This window comes from Telopea speciosissima, chromosome 1, assembly GCF_018873765.1.
Source record: "Telopea speciosissima isolate NSW1024214 ecotype Mountain lineage chromosome 1, Tspe_v1, whole genome shotgun sequence".
NCBI classification, from domain to species: Eukaryota; Viridiplantae; Streptophyta; class Magnoliopsida; order Proteales; family Proteaceae; genus Telopea; species Telopea speciosissima.
The window spans coordinates 64,241,131-64,264,621 of record NC_057916.1 but is presented as its reverse complement, the minus strand read 5'-3'; the positions used below and the strand labels follow the sequence as shown (position 1 = coordinate 64,264,621).

General features: G+C 39.5%; 1 long non-coding RNA gene across 1 annotated transcript; it reads left to right on the top strand.

Moving 5' to 3' along the window:
• Window positions 1–3,719: 3,719 nt before the first annotated feature.
• LOC122656946 lies at window positions 3,720–20,362 on the top strand. The gene is made up of 3 exons (XR_006332193.1): window positions 3,720–3,730; window positions 6,694–6,697; window positions 20,178–20,362. It is a non-coding gene; the product is annotated as an uncharacterized LOC122656946 (long non-coding RNA).
• The last annotated feature ends 3,129 nt before the right edge of the window (window positions 20,363–23,491 follow it).

The following is a 23,491-nucleotide window of genomic DNA, read 5'->3' as shown; positions in this document are numbered from 1 at the left end:
GCAGTATTAGGCCAAGATTAAGGCTGCAATAGGGTTGGGTTAGGCTGGGCTTTTGAGTCCCCTTAGTTGGGCCCAGTTTTGGCCCAACCTTGACTCAGGGCCTGAAAAATCCAACCATGACCCACCCTCAAGGTCGAGGGCAAGCTGACCTTGACCATGGGGAGGGGGAAGGAGATGAAGAGGCTGAACCAGATCGAGAAGAAGAAGAAGAAGACAGGGTCGGGTTGGGCTTAGCCTAAGGTCTCAACCCTCGCCTAGGCCAATCCTGACTCAAGGCCAGAAATTCTTTACCAAGACCTACTCTTAGGGTGAATATATCTCAACCCAAGCCTTGTTCGGGCTAGGGGGCTCGGGTCGACAGGGCCAAACTTGCACCTGTTGCCAAGATTGATTAAAACACAAAAGCAGCAAAATAACAGCTGAGTTTGGCCGACCCGTGGCCGGTTTAAACTCCATCTGGGGTTTCAAAATGTCGTATACATTCTGAAAGCTAGCTCCTTTGAATCACCTAGCGGGCAACATTGGCGCCTTTTAGAATGATTATTTTTCAGCAAATTTTTTCTTTTTTGTAGAATCTTTCAGTAGAAAATGAGTGCAAGAAGGGACGGTCATGTAACAGGTTGCGGGTTGGAGTATGGTAAGAGGTGATAAATCCAAAGAGAAAAGTAGTGAGTGAGAAGAGAATGGAACCTCAAAGCTCTATGCCGTCTCCGTTCCTTGCTTGAGTTCTTGTGATGAAGGTCTTGCTGTTGGCCAAACAACGGTCCAGGGATCAAACCATGGTTCCCTAGGGAGACCAAGATATTTATCTTTAGGGTTTTGCACGTCCTGGGTTAGCCCATGGTGTCCCATGGGTGCCCCATTTTAATTTTAGGGTTTCCCATGGTCGCCCATGGGAACCATGGTGCATCCCTATTAGGGTTTCTCCTTCCCTATTGCATTCCATAAAATTAATTATCACAATAGGGACGGAGAAACTCGTCTCTAGTCCATCACATGGCAAGAGGGATCCATCCCATACTCGAATGCGCAGCGGAAAATAATCGATTCGAGTTTCTTTCGCATCCCATAAATATTAATAATCAATGAACAGAAGGAATTAATAAAGAACTGCTAACCTGGTGAGCCTCAAGTGTTGCTCCTCCAATAGACAGTGGTTCTTCCTCCAATGCACGCTTCAAGCAAACAGATCTGAACCTCCAATGGTGCTACCAAGGTTCTACATGCCAATCCCAGATGCCCTCAAACTCCTCAGCACAGATCTAGGGTGTCACAAACCCTAACTCTCAAACACAGGTGAGAGAAGCAAGAAGAAGAAGAGAGATCATAAGAGGGAGAGAGAGAAACCAAAAGCGTAGGAGAGAGAGTGTCTGCTCCAAAAACGTGGAGAGCTTCTCTTCTGCGTATTTTTGGTCCCCTATTTATAATAATAGGGTTTAATTAAATCCTAGATAGATTTAATAGAGCCCTAGTGAGAGTCTGACTCTCTCTCTCGATCACCAGTTCTGTTTAAACTCAAAGTGCTACACAGGTGAAGAAGCAGAATCTAATAGGGAAAGTATTAATTAGATTCTTTATTTAATTATTAATGGATAATTACAATTAGCACCAAATCCATTAATTAAATAAAGAGCCAATTAAATTAGCAAATTCCAAATAACTCCCTATATGATAACAATTTATCATATACAACCCCCCCCCACTAATCAACACCATCATTATGGAATCTAGGGCATGTACACATGTACTGCCAAACCCCAACCCATAGTACATGTCCATATAAGAGCGTCTGTGCATCCGATCGGGTCCCGAAAACTCGATAAAACACTTTATTTGAAATAACTATAAATAATGTATCATTTTATGTAAAATAAATTTTGCAAAACCATTTCCAAAACGGTACTGGATCCAGATTCTGATCCGACCATGCACAGACAGTCTCTATCTTGGTGTTCTCCAATCGGGCAGTGGTGACCGTGTTGGATAACTCTTTCACTCACAAAGTGTTCACGCATTCCCAGAACACTGGCTTTGACTCGCTTGAGTCTCAGTCATTGATGAACCAAAGAATGCGATCATACTTTGCAAGGATGTGGTTCCCTCAGTATGCAGGTGTCGGTGACACATGTCTATCCCTTCCTACATCCGGCGAGATACATGAGGGAATCGACAAAGTAGATTCTTCGCCAATGCACACATCAAACATGTGAGCACTCGCATTCGTACCCTGACATCACATGTCTAGGCATACCCAATGCGACGACCATATGATAAGGGTGCCAAGCCCAAACCCTAGTCTTGACTGCCATTTTAAGTATAACTTACGGACACATAATGCTCAAAAAGTTTATATCGCATGTGACAATATTAAACTAAAATGTATAAATGTTCAATACAAAGGTGAACCGAGTTGAACCGGATCGAACCGGGTTTGATGGACACACACTTGTCCAACACTTGCAGCCCACAGGGTCCAAGAGATTTTGTACAAAACTGTTTCCAGAAAATGTTGCATCTCTGTTACATTTAGGGCACAAGTGCTAGCTTCGAGGGTAATGACCTCCAGAAGAGAATGAGAGAGAGAATACGATAAGAAAAGGGAATTTCATTCTGTCTTCTTCCTTAGCTCTATTACATACTTATAGGCTGTAAATAATTATTATTGGAAAAAAAGGCTATAAATAACGGTAATGATTCTTTGAAAAACTCAATGATTCTCACCCTATCACTCCCTAACAGTTGTCCTGACCTCTAACAGATTTGCCCGTTATAACTTATGAACCTTACAAATAATTATCTAAAAATGCGAGCCTTCTACTCTTGGTTATACGTCATGGGACCTCCTCCTCATCCTCAACAATCCCTGCCACGCCACCAGCTGATGTCTCTGTGGGTCCTTCATCATTTGAAACCGTAACAATCTCTCAAGGGCAACACAGAGAGCGCGTTTTGTAACACTTCTGTTTCATGTTTTTGGTGTTTTTCTGTGCTACTAGCACAGAAAAACAGAATCTACAGTTTGGATTCATCGGTCCATTTTTATGTGCCAGTGAAACAAACCGGCCACTTTTTCGTGTCTGAAACAGATTTTTCTAAACACCATTTACCTTGAGCCCGCTTGACAACCTTCCCATAAACTATTTTTGGTATTTTTTTATTATGAGAAACGAAAAAACACTCTAAAAACCGCTTGATAAACTTATTTCGTTTTTAGTGTTTTGAGAAACATATATTAAAATTTATGAGTCATAGAACAGGTTTGACGGAACATGTCCAACATGTTTTTACGTTTCTCAGAACAAAGTTAAGACACCATTTGATAACGTTACACATGTTTCTGTTTGGTTTCTCATCAAAAACGTATTTTGATGTTTTTGTTTGCAGAATAATGTTTTTGGGTTGCAAAATGGTATTTGATAAACCTGTTCCAATAACGTATTTAGAACACCTTTAGTACTGGAAAGGTGCTTGATAAAAACTGTTTTTGCAACAATTTGGAATGATTACTATAAATTATAGAAATGTCATTAATATTATAATCCATATAAAACCAATGATGTTAGGATATTAAAAATTATTAAAAATCCATATAACGTGTATATTAAAAAGAAACAGACAGGGACGCACTAATAGGTAACTATAAATTACAGAAATGTCATTATTACTATAAACTACAAAAGTTTATGGACTGATTAGACATACAAAAGTCTTAAGAATACAAATAGGAAATGTCTCATTCATTTTTGCATTTTCAAAACCAGAGTACATGCCATCACTGGATGTGGTGTCATACCATTTTGTAACGTTTATATGTCCAATAAACCCAATTTAATTTGATTAAATTAGTTTTATTTAATTATGTTCTTGTCATAATTGTATATTGCGTCAGCCCAATTCAAACCGTTTTATTCACAACTATAGATAGATTTGAGCAATCTGTTCTATGGTTGCTATATTTTACATTCATACAATAGTGAATGGACCAAAATGTAAATACAGGCATATTTTGTGTTGAACATGATCCACGAGGATTCCCGAATTATTCATCGTCAAGTTGTAGTTGCAACAGGAATCTCCGATAGTTATTTTCTTTGTACTTGAGGGACACTTGCCATTTTATTTATGTTCTATACATTTGTGTTGTGTCAATGGTTGATGTTTACCGAAAGGACTGACTATATCGACCGCTCGATGTGCACAATGTAAATAGTTATAGATGTGATGCTCAATAAAATTTTCACTGCCTGTAAACGGAGAACACCAAAAGGAGAGTGACGAATTTGATTGTGTCAAATCCAAGGCCTTGGTATTTTGTAAAGTATTTGCAAAAAATATTTTATTTTATTAATATTAAATTAAATGTATTTTGAAAAAAAATTTTATGACCAATTAAAGTCCTCCACACTCTCATGATAAATTATAATGGACCGAAATTGTGACGATGACATGTATTCCATGGTTGCAATGGCCCATTATAGGTGTTAGTAGTGTGAAAAAAATATATAATAAAATTACCTACCGCAAGGGATTTTTCATGTTACGTCCTGGTAGGATTGTCCTTTATTATGATTTTGGATAAGTTTTATCCTTATGTGCAATTTAAGATAATCTTATTGGCTATCCTTTAGGATCACACCACTTGGTTAGATCTGGATCGTAAATTTGCAACCTCATCAATTAGGTCTATATATATAAAGAGACCTAAGGTCAAGCATGATTGATGATGATAGAGAAAAATCATTAGAACAATTTGTACAAAATTGTGAGAGAGCTTAGAGAGAGAAAATAAGAGTCTTCTTCTTCCTCAAGCACTATTGACCATTGGAGGTGAAACAAGCTTGGGAGATCTTCTTCAAGTGTTGCATTCCTTTGCAGGAACACACCATTTGAGTGTTCTAGGTGACCTTACTCTCCCCTTGAGGTTAGTACATTAATGTATTTATTGAAGTCCTTGCATTCTCATAAAATTTTTGTGATTACATGAGAATTCCATCGCTTCCACCACCACTAACACATCCGAGCTTCATTAAACTTGTTGTTTTCATCTACTGAAGCTCCCCTTGAAGCCCCCAATTGCTGTTATCCTAGGTTATCAAGGTTTGGGTTATAATATCAAAATCTGCTCAGGCTGATAGTCTTGCTTGAATTGTGAAGGCATCCTACCTTAGGTGAGGTCTATCACTTTCTTAAAGTTAATTTGGAAGTGTCAAAAATTCCTGACCCTGAGTCAAGGTCGGGTCGGGTCAGGGTTGAGTCCTAGGGTCGGCCCGACCCTGATTTTGACCTTGAATTTTTGCCCTGATTATGGCCCTGATTTTGACCCTGGTCCTGGTCTTGGCCTTTTTGTCCTGTTTCCTAAACTCTTCTCCTTACCATTAATCTGAACCCAAATACTTCCCTGGCTTATTCATACCCCAAGGTAAAAGGCCTACAATTTTCACCCCTCCAAAACACCCTAACTAGAAAACTCTCAATCTTAATGAAGAAATCCCATATGTCCCAACAGCATCCCTTGTTTGTCATTCTTTTTCATCCTTTCAACTTTCAATGAATATAAATCTGAAAACCCTCCACCTAGCATCTCCAGTCTCCAGTTTCTCTAATAAGACATGTCTCAAAATCTTTCAACTTTCCAGTTGAATATAAATCTGAAAACCCTCCACCTAGCATCTCCAGTCTCCAGTTTCTCTAATAACACATGTCTCAAAGTCTTTCAACTTTCAAGTTGAATACAAATCTGAAAACCCTCCACCTAGCATCTCCAAATTCAAAATAAAAATCAAGACAGATTTTCATGGAAAAGATTAGAATAACCGATTTACTATGAAGAGCAGAGGAAGAGGGGAACATCCACTGTTACAAGAACCCATGGTTATTGCTATGTAGTTGTTGCTGCTGCTTTCTCTCTCAAACTTCTGAAAGGTTGGTGAAGAAATGAGATCAATCAACTAAAGGCAAAGAAAAGATAGAGAAATGAAAAGGACAGAACGTTTAATTTAAAGGTAAGAGGATTCTCAGAACTGCAGAAAGATTTTCATACTTGCACCTAAATTAAAAAGATCCTGCAAAAGAACCCATGAGGGGAAAATCCAGTGAGATCTTCTGGAAGTGCTTTCACCTTTCAGAAATTGCCATCCCTCTTTAAAGCTCAGACCTGTTTATGGGAGAGAGACAGAGAGAGTCCCTTCTTCTCCCCCCTTGATCTGAATTCTGGAAGTAAAGGTAGGAGTGTGAGGAAGTGAATAAGAAACCCAAAATACATTCCTGTGAAACTGAAGATATAGAGAAGAAGAATGAAAGTGAAAATTAGCATAACTCACGGTTATCACTGTACCATGATCCAGCATGAGACGCTCTTCGGATTTTCTCCATTTTAACTACTAGAAACCAGGTTATGAAGATCAGAAAAGTGAGATTGATGAGGGACGCTTTTGAAGGGATGAATAGACAGGACCTTGATGGTAGAAATATTAATGTCAAGGCGTCAATCAGGTGTAGAGCAGGGGTGGTGGAGGTGGTTATCGCAGCGGTGGCGGCGGAGGCTATGGAGGTGGAGGCGGCAGTGGTTATGGATGTCGTGAGGGCAGCGGTGGTGGTGGGAGTGGTGGTGGATACAGCCGTGGTGGTGAGCGTGGCTATGGAAGTGGTGGTGGCGGTGAGCGTTACTCAAGCTGGAGAAACTACAGTTTCTAGAGATGTTTTTAGGGTTTTGAACTTTTGATGTGGTTAGGGGGAGAAAGAGATTCAGCCGTTCAGTGCTCAGTGCTCCATTAAGCCAACAATAAAAATAAAAAATAGTGGTGAGGAGGGTATTTTTGGAATATTACAAACATAAGGGACTTGTCATTGGGGGCATAATCAAGGGGAGGGGGGAGTAATTTATCCAAAACAAATACTGGATATTTTAAAATGGGTAAATTACAGTTCACCCCTTGGTTTTTAATCGAAACTCAGATCACCCCCTGGTTTTTGAAAAAACTCAAATCTGAGTTTCGATTGAAAACTAGGGGGTGATCTGAGTTTCGATTAAACATAGTTGGAAAATCGGGCTTTGACTAGACGAGTCGCCAAGAATCGAGTTAAAATTTTTGGAAAACCTGGTCAAGGCTCAAGAGTCGTATAAAGTCTATACTCTGTAGACTCTGGACTCTTAACTCTGTAGACTAGGTCAAGGTAAAAAAAATGACAAGAATGGGTCATAACTCGTAACTCGTAACTCATAACTCATAAATTGTCTGAGTCAATCAGAGCTTGTATTTAGTTAAATCAAACCATGACAATTGATTGAAAACCCTAAATATCGACTAAAATTGAAATGAAATTAGCGTAATTACGACTACCGTCGCTTTAGAACCTCCTGATCGGAAGCAAAACCCTAGGACGGTAAATCGATGAAACTAAACTACAATACGGAGAGAACTAACGAGAGATTGATTGATTACAAAAGCAAATACAACCACTCTCTCTCGGTGGTCGAGTTGATCGTAGACCATTGGAGATTGGACAGAAAGAGACTGAGCGGACCTATTCACCGATCTGGAAGCAGACCTATTCGCAGGTAAGCCAAAGATCGATCCACTCAAAAGTGTAATGAGTAATCCAACTCTAGCGTCATGAATGACTGATCGAAGTGGTCACAACCTCATGGGTTCAAGGCGCGAGGCTTGGTACAAAGGTAAGGTTGCTCCATTTGTGACCAAGTGGTCACGGTCTCACGGGTAAGGCTGTGTACATTATGGCCCTCTTCATACCCTGCAATAACGGGAGCCTTATGCACTAGGTACACTATTTTTAATACTCTAACTTCTGAACTATACCTAAGCGAACAACAAAAAACATGAATGGCTTTTGCACACACACACACACACACACAGACTCTCTCTCTCTTTTTTTGTGAGTCCTTTAGTGTTGAGTGTGTTATTGTGTTGCTCGATGTATGTGAAATTGTGAATTATTTAATCGGATGTCTTCAAAGATACTTAGGCCTGATTTGGTATGATTTCTATTTCAATTTCAAGGGTTGATTTCCATCTTGGAAATTGTTTGGTTTGATTATTACACCTATTTGCAATGAAATACAATTTCAATTTCTTGACCAAAAATCTATTTGTTGACTATTTCATGAAATCAATCTAAAATTGAAATAAAAATAATACCAAATATGGCCTAAGCGATGATTTGGTATGATTTCTATCTCAATTTTATAGGGTGATTTATATTTATGAATTGGGATGTTGTTTGGTTTGATTTCTCTTTCGATTTTTTCATAATGAACGTATAATACGCTTCCTACCAGGAAAAAGAACATATAATACACTCGCTTTTAAGTTTTTAATATTATTTAAAGAAAAAAAAAACGAAATAAAACTCACAACTCACAAAGACACAAACCCTCGCCCTACCCGATTCCCACTTTCCCAAACTCCCAGTCAAGTGTTTCTTATCTCCTCTTTTGAACAAAACCCAAATGCTTGGAACCCTAGTTGCTGCCTCCTTCTGCTCTGTTGCCGTTCTCGTTTCAGGTTGACGGCAGTCGGCGAGTCATCTTCAAAACCTCAATATCCTACTCCCTTCCTCTTCTCCAGTCTCCGATTAGTTACAGCGGTTGAAATATAGTATTGATTTCCAAGGTGACTGCAGCGGTGGAGTGTCGACACACTTTGTTCCTCTTCTTCTTCTCTGTCTTCGTTTAGCTAGCAATTTCAGTGGCGAATCTCTCATTTCTTCCTCTCTGTCTATAAAATTTTTTCTCAGAGAATGCCAAGCCCCTACCCCTGTGCTTGTAACTTAAAGCAGACAAATTCGTCTCTCTCATGGAGTGATTCTCTTCATCACCTCTCTCTCTAACTCGCTGGAGAAACAAAGGTTCTCACTTGCTGAACGATCGAAGGTTCTGTTTCTAAAACAAGGTAAAGAGTCGTTTAAAATTCTCTTTTATTTGGTTGTGGTGGTGGTGATGATGAAGAAAGAGATGGAATCTAACCCTTATAAGATCTATGCATTTCTCACTCCCTTTATGTCTCTATATGTATGTGGGTCTATTGCTCATTGCGCATTGTTCATTGCTATTTAGTGGCAGAATATATATGGTCAAGATTCCATCTTATTAGTATGTCATTGGGCTATGTATTTCAACAATCTTGCATTGCTGCGATCTGTTATGCCTTGTATATTATTTTTAGGTTCAAGATTCCATCTGATTAGTATTTCATAGGGCTAAATATTTCTTCCAGATTTCCTTTCCTTCACTCTTTCACCTTACCACCATCATGGTAAGAGGAAGAGTGTCCCATCTCTACTGTTAAACACCACAACTCATATTTATCTACAAATTGGTGCCTTTCCAATGTTGGTTTAGAGTATTTAGCACTCATGTCCTTGGCTTTTTGATATTCTGTAGGAAACCCGTCTGTTAGCTTCAGCAAGCGAAGATGGAACGGTGAAGATATGGGAATTTGCCTCTGTACCTTTCCAAAGAATGATTTTGACTCAGAGTTTGCTTTGTTGATTAAAGTAGGATGATTTTAAAGCCGTTTTATGATTCAATAAGGTTATGTTATAGGCTTGTACTGCTTGTAATTTCTGTAATTTTGTAAGCGCTCTTCTTTCTCCCTTCCCTCCGAATTGAATTCCCCTTAAAATGATCACTATGCTCTGTTTTTCTTTTTTATTTAGTAAAGTGATTTTATTAGAAGGAAAGATGAGGTCAGGGTCAGGGTCAGGGCCAGGGCCAGCCCACCCGGCCCAGCCCCGGCCCAATCAGGGTCAATCAGGGCGGGCTTGGGTTGAGCTTGGCCCGTCAGGGTCAGGGTTAGGGTCAAGGTTTTTAGGCCCTGAGTCAGAGTCAAGGCGGGTCTTGGCCTAGCTAAGGAGATTTAGGGTTGGGCTAGGATGCCTTCACAATTCAAGCCAGACTATCAGCCTAGGTAGATTTTGATATTATAACTTAGACCTCGATAACCCAGGATAACAACAACTATAACAGCAGCAACTGGGGCCTTCAAGGGGAGCTTCAGTAGATGAAAACAACAAGTTTAATGAAGCTCGGATGATCTCAGATGTGCCTAGAAAATAAAAATCAGAAAGGGGAGTAATCACAAAAGAAAAGAGACTGATTTTCAGAATAGTTTAATGGCTGTAGAGTCAACTTCCCTTGAATAATCGGTCTCTCTCTTCTTTTGTGATTACTCCCCTTTCTGATTTTTATTTTTTGGGCACATCTGAGATCATCCGAGCTTCATTAAGCTTGTTGTTTTCATCTACTGAAGCTCCCCTTGAAGGCCCCATTCTTCTTTGTATAGTTCGTTATCCTGGTTTATCGAGGTCTAAGTTATAATATCAAAATCTGCCTAGGCGATAGTCTGGCTTGAATTGTGAAGGCATCCTGCCTTAGGTGAGGTCTATCACTTTCTTAAAGTTAAGTGGGAAGTTGCCAAATTTTCTGGGTTGTGTTGTTGCAAGTGGTGTTTGAGCATTGATATTTGAGGGCTGTGTGCTCCACATTGGAGGTTGTAGCAGTGTCGTGCTCTTAAAGAGGAATTGTCTTTCCTCAAATTGCACTGTAGGTAGAGGTTCCATATTGGAGGTTGTAGCAGTATCTTTCTTTAAGAATATATATACCCTTCCCAACAATTTTCATTTACAAATTCTATATTCAGACTTTACTAGATTTTATCAAACACCATTACTGTTCCAATTGTATTCTGGAAACATTTTCAGAACAGATTTACCAAACGCTACAAAAGCTGTTTCTTAGCATCGAAAGAGAAAAAACTGTTTCTGCTGTTTCTCAGCACAGAAACAGCAGAAAGGTTATCAAGAGGGCCCTTTGTTTTGCAAACCACCAAAACGTTTTTTTTTGGGAAAAATTGGGCTCTAGTTAAAACACATGTTCCCGCTAAAAATCTCTCAAGGCAAAGAATGAAGAAGAGAAGCAAGGCTCCACTCTCAATCGTCCTCTACCGTTAGAAGCTCTACCGCCTGCTACCTTTGTTAGAACGAACGGAAAAACGATCTGCATCTCCATCGTCTTCCAAGCCTAATGTTACCATCTGCATCTCCTTCAACTCATCTTCTACAATTTAGAGGTCTGCATCTCCTTCATCTCCTTCTTATTATTCTGAAATAATGCATTCATACAGCCTTAGTGACCTAGGGTTTAAAATCACCCTCTCTGATTCCCGCTTCTCTATATCCATTTCTGATTTAGATTTCGAGCATCTTGATTTCAAAGGCGTAATCTCCTTAAACTCATTTTCTACATTTTAGAGGTCTGCATCTCCTTCAACTCAGGTAATGTTTGTTCTCTTCTTCTTCTTCTTATTATTATTTTTTTGAACTAATGCATTCATACGTTTAGTGATCTAGGGTTTAAAACCCCCTCTCTAATTCCCGCTTCTCTGTATCCCTTTATGACTTAGATTTCGAGCATTTTGGTTCCAAATGCGTATTATCTTTGCTGGGTCATTTTGGAGATCCTTGGGACGTTTCTTGTTATTAAATATGTCTATGAAATTTTTGTAAATGGCTAAGCTTTGTTTGAGAAGATGTACTATTGCTTAAAGATTCTGCTTTGTAGTCGGTAGATTCTGTACCTGAGCTCGCTTTTTTTCCCCCTTCCCCTGCAGACTGCCATAGAGTTCCTGAAAGAACCGAAGGTGAGGACCTCTCTCTCTCTCTCTCAACTCCTTGATAAAGAACTTGTTTGTGAATTGAGTTAGTAGACTCCTTTCCAAAGTAGATTAGTCATTCTGTTCAAATTGAATTGCATCCCTTGGGGTAGATTCACCTGTCATGCTTCTTGGATTTGCCTGTGGGAACCTACTGTAATAAGAGTACAAAACTCAAAATTTCCTTGATTGCTTATAACCAGGATGAATATTATCCCTGAAACTTAGTAGGGCCATAAACCGATAACATCATCCTTTTCATGGATTTGTAAACTTGTATATGACACTTGGTAGCATCTTCAGTAATCTGACTTTCCAATTCCTTGTGCAGCTTCCAAGCAAGGAAATTGAAAACTTTTGAAGTTGTTAAAGCTCTGTAATTGAAAGAGGAGGTCAAGGTCAATAAACGTGTGATTGGCTCAGAGGTGTACGTTCACCTGCACATACATGCAGATGATCCATTCTCCAATCTCTCAAGGGCAACACTCAGTTTTTTTTGGCTGCAATAAAAGACGGTCTCAGCCTTCGTCCATTTTCTCTTTTCTACCACGTCACTAGCTCTGCTCTTACCTCTTCCATGGATCCCACTACGGAATCCTCTCTCCTTGCAAAGCTTGAAAACTCGGAATACAAAGGTCTCTACAGACACTACTCAGATATTCTCAAACCTTTTGCAGATGTAGTCCCAATCGACGATGAGATCGATTCAAAGAAGCCAAAGAAGAACCAGAAGAGTAAGAAGGAGAACGAGGCTGAGTTGATTGTAATTCGTTCTCTTGCGAAGAAGTTCCTCCCATTTCTCAATAGATCTGTGTCTTTACTGCCAAAGCGGCTACTTGAATCACCAAAACCAGGCGGAGAAGAGGAAGATAGGGTCATTGAGTTGTTCGATACTTACAAGCTTTGTTTGGATTGTTTATTGTGTATGGTTTCACAATTGGCGGGGAAACCATATGCGATAGAGTTGCAGAGGCTTAATTTGGTCCATTGTTTTGAGGCTTGGAAGCTGTATGGGGAAGCTGAGCGTGAGGCGTTTTTGGTTCTGGATAGGTTGCAGGGTATTTATTCTCTGGCACATGCATCTAAATCAGTAAAAGGAAAGAAAGTTGAGGAGCGGATGTTGCCACTTTTGATGAAGGATAACTCAGACCCTCAATTAGCTATGTTGGTTGTTGAGTTGGTTGTGACTATTGTGAGGTGTGTTTTAGGGAGTAAGACTAAGGATGGTGATGCATATCGAAGGGTACTCAAATTGGTGGATCAAGTCGGACCATGGTTAAGGTATGAGCTGAGCCTACAGTTGTATCTACCAATTTCTGCATTTTTTGTTATTTATTTATTCAGGTTATACTTAGCTGATATGATTCTAAATAGTTCCTTCAATTGTTAGAATTCTGTCTAACATTCTGTTTGTTGTATTCTAAGATTGAAACCTTTGCTCATTCACCGATAATATTGTTTTCACCCTAAGAAAATGAGAATTATTAATGAATTTCCATGTTCAATGGGTATTTTAGGGTACTAAATGGCAAGGAATTTGAGAAGTTGCAAGGCCTGCTTGTGGCCAACCTGAACAGATGTGCATTGTTCATGGTTGGGGAGTATACATGTTTTGTTGGAGATCTAGTATATGTTTTCTGCATGGCAGTATTTACTGAGTGTTTAAAGTCACCGGCAAAGGATCAATTTCCTAAGGTGCAATGCCGCTAACCCTTGCCTACATACTGAGGGCCTACTTTTTTTTCTTAATTAGCTAATGATCTTATGGAGTTAGAATTTATGTAATGCAGATTGCACGCAGGATATTTTCTTCCCTCTTCTTGCAAGGAGATGATGGATACTCACTCATTGTTGACATATTAAGATGTGCACTAAGCTCTATTGCCTGTGAGTGCAAGGTAACATCGCTTCCACTCTAAACTGATGATGTCTTGTATGATATGAAAACATTTATAAAAAAGGGGGAACAATTAAAAACTCAATCCAATTGTTGTTATAAATTATAGGGAAAAAGGACTTTGTCCGGAGTGTGGCTCTTGCGCCCAGACACAACATGGGGCGAAATGACCACCCCATGCCCCACGCCCCATGAAAGGCAAAAATCCTGCCCTGGCGTTGGGGGCACCCTCCCGGACAGAGAATGTGTCCCCTAAATTATATGGCACATCTAACATATATCATGGAAGAAGAACTCGGTTTCGTAGCCTACCAAGGCGAGATGTGGGTTGACTTTAAATTCGACCTGGTTTTGACAGGTTTCAACCTTGTTTCAACCATGTTTCGGTAATTTCGCAAGTTTCGACCTGAACACCTATATGAATTCACTCACCCCCAATCGAAACTTTAGGAAACTTGGCTCGAAACCATGACAAACATTTATTTGTGCCAAATATAACATTTACTTAAGATATTATTCGTAAATAAGCATATACCCCCTATTTGAATCCAATAAAAATAGTTAAAAAATAAAATTCCAAAAGGATAAAAAGTCAACCCCCAATTCAACAAAAAAAACTGGATTTTCAGCAGTAGGTGCAATTTTCAATTTTCAAATGCTGGTATTTTTCTCAAATCTAAAAATTCCATAAACCAGAATATGATAAAACATTGCTAAAAACCAAAAGAGTGGTAAAATATTCATTTGTTTTGATGTCAAAATTTATTTCCATTCAGGGCAACATTCACGCATGCCAAATTAGGTTTGTCCGGAACATAACTCCTTTGATATAAAGCAGATTTAAACAATCTTGTAAAGCTTTCAAACAAATCCAAGATTGGTTAAATCTAATTTATATTGAAGGAGTTATGTTCCGGTCAAACCTTATTCGATATCATGTCCAAAACAATATACACTATCAAACTTGGGTCAAAACCACAAGTATTATGTGAAACTAATGCATGGATTGGGTTCAAAATGTCAAAAATAGGACAGCAAAACAAGAATCAGGGAAAAAAACAACTTTTGGGCGTCGAAACCATGGTTTCGAGTTGGCTTGGAGAAAGTAGCAGATTTTGACCGAGATATGGTCGAAACCTGGGAAATCTCGGTTTCTGGCCTGTCGAAACCAGTGTCAGCACTGAGTTCTTGATCCTTGACATATATTTAGTGACTTATGCTTATGATTTTGATATCTTTCAAACTTTCTGTTTGACAATCACCTGACCTTTTTTTTTTAATTAAAGCTGGAGGAAGCCAGATGTGTTTGATCCTTCTATAATGTAATTCATCATCATTTGATACTTTGCTCTTTTAACTTAACTCCATCAAGGTTAATCCATACCTATCATTTTCAGTTTTAAAATTCTATTTCATCATTCTACTCTATATTAAGACATACTTTTTGTTAAGTTGTTTATCTCAGATAACTTATTTAGTGAACGTGTTCTTTCTTGATTGCCTAGCACTTTGTTCCATGAATCATGAATGGTATGGTAGCTCTTTTATAAATTCCCTCTTTCAATTTTTTGGATGGTATCAGAACGCTCCTAGCCTCCTGTAGCACCTTCTCACTTACGCCTTGGTCTAATTCTCTTGTGAAATCTCCTCCTGTATGGATGATTGAACGAAGAAGTCTAAGATAACATATGTTGTTCCTTGAAGGTATTTCTTGGCTATCAATTTAACTATTCCATGTTCATACTCAAGAATTGGGCTTTTGCTAAATTAGCACTCTATATATTTTCTGTGACTTGGTAAAGAACTAAGAATCATCTGACCAAAGGAAGAAGAAGAGAAGCACAAAGAGAGGATAGAGAAGAGATGATGGAGAGAGAAGAATCTGAACCAGCGATAGATTCAGAGTGTATATTCGATCGCTGGTCAGGGACCTTTATTTATATTATGTAGTACAATGTTGTTTTTTTTAACCCGAATATTACCTGGGACCCGGGCCAGCCCCTGAGCTTTTATTAATAATAAAAAAATGAATAAATAATACAAGGGGGGGACGTACCACCTTACCCCGACCCAACAGAGCAAACCTGTCAATTCAAAACTGGACCCAACCCCAAACACTCATGTAGGAAAAATCCTATACACTACTTTCTTAAGATTGGCAAGCCAACTCTGTCTTCCCAAAGAATACGCTGCAGCTCCCCTAGTGGCTGGCTTCCAAACTGGTACACGATGGAAGAACCTGAGTCACATGCTAGATTTGCCATCCAGTCAGCCGTCCTGTTACTTTCCCTATAAGCAAATGAAATCAGAGGCCGAGTAGAACCAATTAGGGCCATGATTTCCTGGAACCAGTACCAACCTCTCCAAAGGTTACACTTTTTTAGATTAACCATTCTAACCGTGGAAGCTGAATCCGAATTAACCACAAACTCCTAAGCCTAATTCTTGGCACATTTTCAAACCATCTCTCAGAGCACTTAGCTCAGCAATCGAATTTGTGCAAACACCAAAGAATTTCGAGAAGGCAGCTACGACAATATCCTCCTTATCCCTGATTACCCCTCTACCCCTGCCAACTCTAGGATTACCTCTATAAGCTCCATCCACATTAAGCTTTACTGAGGCGAAAGACGGACACCAATAAATCGGGAGAGGACCATTCCGCCTGAGAGGAGCCGATAAACCAAAACATTGCAATTCAAACCATCTCTGGTGGAAGTCGAGCACTTAATCTTAGGCGGGTACGGAAGGCCATTCACCCAGATTTTAATGAATTCAATAATAGAACCAGCAGAGCGCCTTCGCTCCCCATGCCTCTTGTTATTCCTTTCCTTCCAAAGCTTCCAAAAAATCAGGGAAGGTAAAAGCCCTGCAGCATAGGCACTGAGGCTGCTACAACTAGCCGATTCATGCCAAAGAAGGATACGACTTCTGACATCCTAAGAAGGCAGCACCTCAACATCAAAGACACGAGAAAAAAACCCCCAAATCTTTGCCGCAGTGCCTCCTGAAACCAGGCAATGATTTGTGGTCTCCCTCCTTGGACTCCCACAACAATTGCATCTAGAAGCCAGGGGAATACCTACAGACATTAAAGACTCATCTGTAAGAATTTTCCCATTAAGGAGCTGCCAAGTAAAAAAGGCTACCTTCGTGGGCAGTGTATGGTTCCAAATCCATCTAGCATATTTACCTTAGTTGACCTGCATCGCACCTCATTCCAGGCCGATTTGGCTGTGAAACGGCCGTTGCTGGAGATCGACCATAACAAAACATCTTCCTTATCAAAAGTAGCAACATTATCGTTTAAAATGCTTGCCTTACCCCTGCAGAGTCATTCTGGTTCAACAAGTCCCGCTTCCACACCCCCTCCTCATCTACCGCATCCTTAACAAATAAGCCTGTATCAACAAGAAGAGCATTATCCACATAATTAATCAAAGGGCCGTCCCCCACCTAGTTATCTAACTAGAAAAAAATATCGCCTGAGCCAACTAACCATCTTGACTTCTCCAACAAGAATTCCTTATGCACCAGAGTATTTCTCCAAGACTTCGAACCTAAACCACACAACCCTGCCAATGCAACATGATTATTTTAAAAAAACTTAGCTCTGAAGAACGCACTCCACAGAGATTGGTTAGATATGTTGTTGGTCCTAGGCTGAACCCATTGTTCAGTCCCTTTTTAGTTCTATTGTGGGCATTATCTTCAGTGGTAAAAATAGCATCCCAGTGCACGAGGCTCCTGCTACTGCGGGGTCTGGGAGGGAAAATCTGAGCAGCCTTACCCCCGCTTCGCAGAGAGGCTGTTTCCAAGTTTTGAACCTGCAACCTGTTGGTTGCAATAGTGCAACTTAACTGTTGCGCCAAGGCTCGCCCACTGGCTTTATTTTTTGTTGTATTTCTATTTATTTTATGGGAAAAGGACACTGTCCGGGGGAATGGCTCCTGCGTCCAGACACAGCATGGGGCGAAATGACTGTGGAAATTCTGCCCCTGTTGATGCTTACCTGCTCACTCTCATTGGTCCTCACGGTGGCGTATGGGCCATGCTCCCAGGCAGAGGACAGATCCCCTTATTGTATTGTTCCTAGCAAGGATTAAAGTATCACATTGTATTGCTGTGTATCTGCCAATTCATATTGGTATCGTTAGGCACTGATATGATACATGCTGGATACAATACTTTAAAAAAAAAAAATTGTATATGCTATTGTGTTGTATCAACTGATACGGGTTAATACCCCTTGATGGGCGATCGCTGCAACATGGCGAAATTCACGGATGGTAAGATGGAGCAAAGCGGCGCGGAATGTAGCATTCATAGCGCCAAGACCGACCAGGCCGGTGCGGTGCCAAGGGAGGGTAGGCAGCAATGACGATGACGTTGATGATGATGACGGCGGTGGCTGGCGGTGCTCGTAGAAGCTCATCAGCCTTGCTGCTCAAGAGCAAGGAACTAAAACTCGGAACCCGACCAGGTTTCGAATCTGGGAAAAACTGAGTTGACTCGAGATATATCGAGATCTCGGTCAAGTTGGTGCATTTGTTTATTTTTCAACTCAAAATCTGGTTTCGGTGGGTTTTAGACCTAGTTGGGTCTGAAACTAAGTACTCAGCCTATTTTAGGCCATTTAAACACAATGGCACTATCAGATTTTGCAAAAACAAATTCCAAATAGGAGTTTCACTTAGTGGGAAACCAGGACAGACACAGGACAAACACTTATTTATGCATAATATCATTTAAGTAAATCATTTACTTAAGATATTATTCATAAATAAGCAAATACCACCTATTTGAATCCAATAAAAATAGTTAAAAAATCAAATTCCAAAAGGAAAAAAGTCAACCCCCCAGTTCAAGAACAAAAACTAGATTTTCGGCAGTAGATGCAATTTTCAAATTTCTAATGCTGTGTTTTTTCTCAAATCTAAAAATTCCATAAATCTTAGTATGGTAAAACATTGCTAAAAACTAAAAGTTCGGTAAAATATTCATTTGTTTTGATGTCCAAAAAATTATTTTCATTAAGAGCGATTTTGACAGCATTCGTGCACACCAAATTAAGTTTGACCAGTACATCACTCCTTCATTATAAATTAGATTTCAGCAATCTTGGACTTGTTGGTACGATTTAATTCAACATTTTGTTCGTTCGGGTTTGATTGTGTCGTAGCTCTATAATTCGGATTAGGTTTATCGTTGGATGAACTGCATTGCGGATATTGACCCCAAAAAAGAAACAGTAGGTACAGCCAGTCCAAGAACAGCCAACCATGTTATTGTATGCTTTCAAAACCATAGTTGTCACGGCGTCACGGCGATCCAAGTCGGTGGAAGGGTGTCACGTCGATATATCGACATGTCGCCCGCCATGGCGTTGCCATGGCGAAACGCCATGGCGAGCATGTCGACCATGTTTAATTTTTTATTTTCTCTATTTTTAATGTCATTGAGTATGCCATAATATATGTCCTATAACATCAAAAATCAACATGAAAGTGTACTACACTACTACTAATATACTATGCCACTATGGTTTAATTCATGAAAGTGTAACTAATATCCATTAGTGTATATGAAAGTATGAAAAATTGAAAATATAGATAACCTATCAAATAATTGAAAGCAATAGTAAAAATTAAATGATAGGCTAACTGTTTCTTCAAGCTTGATAGCAATAGTCTTTCTTCATTGTGTGATTTGGAGCAAAGCAACCTGAACAAAGTAATAGGTATATATTAATATATATGAATTTGATGAAAGAGGAGAGGAAATTATGTATTTAAAAGCCAAAAAATAATTTAAGATAGATAACTGAATATAGTAATCAAAGATCAAATTATTAAAGTCAAGTAATCAACCAAATATAGATAACTTTAAGTCCTTAACTAATCTTCAAAGATCAAAGTTTAAAGTTCAAACCTTCAAAGTTTAAATAATCCATAATCATAATATCCAAAAGGACCAAAACTAATTAATTATCATATTCATCTAAAAGATCTGCATTTGGCAGATTTTCTTGTCGTGGCTCTTCGACACCAACATAGTCATCTACGACATTCTCGTCGTCATTCACATCATCTTCCTCTTCTTCCTCATCTTCATCTAGCTCAGAGTCATCCTGAACATCAGCCATCCTTGAGCTACCTCTCCCTCTAGCATGTCCACGGCGTGAATATGTCACATCGGCTCTAGAGGTTGATGCTTGAGTTCTCCTTGGTCGGATGGGGGCTTCAATCGATGCCCCCATTGCTCTACCAACATCATCCCACGTGAGATCATCATTGGGATGGACTAAATCTTCCTCTGACTGGGTAACCATCCACTCACTAGACCAATCCAGCTCATCAAGAATTAGTGGATCATATGTTTTGTTTTTGCCTTCCACTCACGTCTCGTTGAAACCTTTCATGGAGGCGGCTATTGATTGAACATAGACTAGATCATTCAAACGAGAATGTTCCAGTCTATTCCTCTTTTGGTATGAATCTGAATTCATAAACAAGAGAGAACAAAAAAGTCATTTTTCAATAAAAAGACATAACAAAAGTGGAAAAAAAAGAGTCTAAAAAATAAATTAAAAGTAAATGTAATCATGTAAGTTAATACTTAATACTTACAAACTCAAATGTGCTCCAGTTGCGCTCGCAACTAGAAGAAGAGCAACAAAGGCCTAGTATGCGTCGTGCAAGCTTTGAAAGCTCAAAAGCACGACCTCCATTTGTACTCCACCAAGTAACTATAAAAATATAATAAAAAAACTGAATTAATAGTAATACATCATAGACATAGTAGCATACAACGTGAGGTACAAACTAAAAATACTAAGTTACTTACTAGGATTTATGGTTGTCCGTTGTCTAATCGCCATATCCCTCCCGAAACAACCCTTTGAATATCTATAATCATCAATTTGCAAAGTTATCTTGTCTTGTATAGCAGGGTCAACTACCAATCTGGTCATGACATCAACCAATGAGATGTGTAGATTGGCAATCGGTTCGCCATTTTCATTTTCCTTGAACATGAAAAATTTTCCGGGATTAAGAAATAGTGCGGCTCCATACAATGGACGCTCCATCCGACACTCCCAACGCTCGTCAATGATACTTATAATTTTCTTCCACACCGTTCTTTATGTGCTAAATGTTCACGTATTTTCTTTTTGCCTCTTCCATAGCAACATAAACTTGGCATTGCAGGCCTCTCATCACCATCAACAATCCTCAAAACAACAATAAGTGGCTTCGATGCTCTAATAAAATCCTCCACAGTGTTCCAAAATGGTACAAGCAAACACCGTTTCTTCCACTTTCTTTCCAGCCTCTGTCTTTGACAAATTAGAACCCTTCCACTCATCGAAATAAACAAATGCTTCAATGCATCCTTATGCCTAACTAAGCTCGACATGTCAAACAAGCGATTGCAAATCTAGTAGTCTGCAGCTCTCACAAGATCTTTTTGTCCAGTTCTTTTCCTCATTGCATCAAGAAGACGTGTGTGCTGTAGATGAAGGTGGTTATTTTTTTTGCCTTACCTATCACATTCTTAAAGTCTTTCAGACCACCTATATCCTCCAACATCAGGTCTAAACAATGGGCTGCACAAGGAGTCCAGATAGCTTTCTTCTCTTTTCCATAAGCATTTTACCAGCCAACTTATAGTTTGAAGCATTGTCGATCACAACTTGAATGACATAATCCTCACCAATCTCATCAATTTTGCTATCAAGCAATTCAAATAGCATTTGTGCACTTTGAACCATACCAGGCACATCAACAGATCCCATGAAATAAGTCCCTCCGGACGATTAACGAGAAAATTAATTAAGTGCCTTCCCCGTTTATCCGTCCATCCATCGGACATAAGAGTGCACCCATATGCTTCCAATACTCTTCATATTTTTCTTCATCTCTGCAGCTTTCATTCACGAGCATTTCTTAACAATGGCACTCTCACTTGATGATATGAAGGTGGAATATATCCAGAACCATATTGTGCAATAGACTCGCACATCACCTCAAAGGTCCTTGCCTTAATAGCATTGAATGGGATACCTTGCTGATACAACCACTTAGCAATGTGATAATCAACTCTAGCTTTTTGTTCTGGTGTCCTAAAACGGTTCTCTATAGTAGTCTGAGTAGAACTACTATTATGCCTCTCATTGACTACTTGCTCAGAGTCCGTCTAACATGAGCATCCATGGGACCCCTTACTTGAGGCTGAGTAACCTTTCTTTTCTTAGCAATTGTCCCAGCTAGGAGCCACCCTAGCATGTAGGAGTCGGATTGTCCTTCTAGTGTATCTTCGATTGTATTTGCCCTCCAACTTCTACAGCATTATCATCACCATCATCATCATCCAATACTTCTGTAATTTGTTTCTTCTTTTTTTTATTTAGAGCTGCCCTCATCACTTGAGAAATAGAATCATTCGTCTTGGTACACTTAATAACGTCTCCATATCCACCCACCAAATGTTGCTTCAATCTTTTAATTCCACAACTCATTTCTTTGCCACAAAGGGTGCATTTAACAACATTCTTGTTTGTTAGATCTGGCCAATACCCATACTTCCACCCAGGGTCATTTGATTTGGCCTTTCTTGTTGGGTCTTTGCTTGGATCATATCCTGGAGTAGCTCCAGTACTTACAATATTTTCACCCCCACTACTAATTGGTGTAGAACCATCCATTAGTTGAGTGAAAGACACTAGTAGACTACAAAGGTAACAAAACAAAAAAAAAAACAATTAAACTGATTTTTAGCATATTAACATTAAGCTGAACTAGGATGGAATACAGTCAAAACACAAAATCCAAGTAGTTTTTAGCAGATTAACATTAATGGATGGAGGGGGAAAAAAACTGAAATTATGGACTTGAATATGTGCTTGCTGCTGTTGTGTGTGTGACACTTGTGAGTCTCGTGATCGAGATCGTGAGTGAAATCGTGAATAGGGATGGACTACTCGGCTGTAATAACTATTAAATCCCTCCCCCATTGTCTCTCGAGTCTCGACTCTCTCCCTCTCTCGTGTGTGTAAGTGTAACGTATGTGTGGGCCTGTGGCTTGTGCAAGGTAAGAAGAAGAAAAAATAAAAAACAAACACCTTCTATGTGATCAACCGCAAATGCAAGGCAAGAAAAAGGAAAAAAACAAAAAACAGAGATAGTTCGCTGTAATAAATCCCTCCCCTTCTCGTCTCTCAACTCTCTCCCTGTCTCTGTGTGTGACCTTTGTGTGTATGTGTGCACTTGTGCAGGGAAGAAGAAGAAAAAAATGCAAGGCAAGAAGTCCCAAGTCTGCGATCGTAAGCAAGCTAGTTGCAAGGCAAGAAGAAGAAAAAAGGAAAGAAAAAAAAACCGAGAGGACTATGGTTACAACACTTTGGAATAAATCCCTCCCCCTCTCTCTCGGCTATGTCCTGTCTCTGTGAATCTCTGTGATCGTACAAGCAAAGAAGAAAAAAAAAAAAGAAAAAACCGAGAAGGCTATGGTTACAGACTGACGGAATGAATCCCTCCCCCTCGTCTCTCGACTATGTCCCTGTCTCTCCGTGATTGTACAAGCAAAGAAGAAAAAGAAAAAGAAAATAAAAACCGAGAGGAGTCGAGAGTGAGGACTACTAACTGAAATAAATCCCCCTCGTCTCTCGACTCTCTCCCTCACATCTTGTGTGTGTAAATGTGGCTGTGCAAGGCAAGAGAAAAAATAAAAATAAAAACGATACTACTTTGTAGTAGTGATCGGAGGTGGGAGGAGAAGAATCAAGAAGAAGAAGTTAAGAAGAAGAAGAAGAGGTCTCGCTGGGAGGAGGAAGCAAGGCAAGAGAAAAATTACAAAAAAAACGATACTATCTGGTGAATCACTACTCTGAGGCTGGGAGGAGAAGATCAAGAAGAAGAAGTTA